The sequence below is a fragment of the Chrysochloris asiatica genome, unplaced genomic scaffold, assembly GCF_000296735.1.
Source record: "Chrysochloris asiatica unplaced genomic scaffold, ChrAsi1.0 scaffold00113, whole genome shotgun sequence".
Classification (NCBI taxonomy): domain Eukaryota; kingdom Metazoa; phylum Chordata; class Mammalia; order Afrosoricida; family Chrysochloridae; genus Chrysochloris; species Chrysochloris asiatica.
This window is the reverse complement of record NW_006408631.1, coordinates 1161468-1162632: the sequence shown is the minus strand read 5'-3', so window position 1 is coordinate 1162632 and position 1165 is coordinate 1161468.

Below are 1165 nucleotides of genomic sequence, written 5' to 3'. Positions count from 1 at the left end.
CTTAACAAAAACAACAAATATATGACTAAGCTGTCTTTTTCAGAGTCAAATTCCAGAGGGGGGGAAACAAAATCATAGTTTCAAAACTTGTTACAATGTTTCTTGGTTATTTTCTGAAGAAAGTTATTTTTTCCTGGGTAGAATTGTTGTATAAGCACTGGATTGTTAACTGCAAGGTCGGCAGTTCAAACCATTAGCTGCTCCTAGGAAACCCTATATAGGGTTACAATGAGTTGGAACTTAACTGGACAGCACTAAATAATATGTTACAGTTGCAATGAACAGCTCTTATAACCATCTGTTTGGTTGATTTGTTGTTTTGTACATTTTATCATTAGTAAGATGTACTATATACAGTGTCGCAGCACATAATTTGTGGATGTTGTCATTCTCAGATGCTCACTCTCCGATGTCTACATGTAATGTTTCTAGCCCCCAAAACAAAGATTAAGTGTATAAAGATGGATAATAAACAACAGAGTAAAAACTAAAAAAAAAAAAAGGTATTTGACTTATGTCAAAACTGACTTACAATGGGACCAGAACAGACCCCCATTGTAAGTTGAGGACTACCTGTAATCAGTGGGTTTGAACGAACTTTGTTGTTAGCAGCTGAGTGCTTAACCACGGTGTCACCAGGACTGCTTTAGAGTTGTAATTCTATATTACTCTTTTCAAAAACTGAGGTCCTGAGAGTAGACCCTAATTTCATCTAAATCTAAAAGTAAATTCAGTGGTAACTAAAGTTACACTTTTTGTCTGCAACAACTGTACCTTTCCCAGCTTGTGAGAAGGCACATGGCCTCCTGGGGCTACTGACTAATCATTTTCTTGGTGTTTAAATAAATTATGATGCCGTTAGACTCTGCAACCCATCAGAGAACATGTTTTTCATACTAAAATCACGATTGGTACAATTTCATTCATGTCTTCAATAATCAGTTATTCATTAATGGACCACAAGTATTTAACAGTACTTATCAGGCTAAAGTCAGCGGTTCGAAACTACCAGCCGCTCTGTGGGAGAAAGATGAGGCTTTCTACTCCTGTAAGGATTTACACCATCGGAAACCCTGTACAGGGTCACTATGGGTCGGAACCGACTCGACGGCACTTAACAACAACAACAACAACATCAGGCTAAGAGTAGTTTCCTAAGACCCCA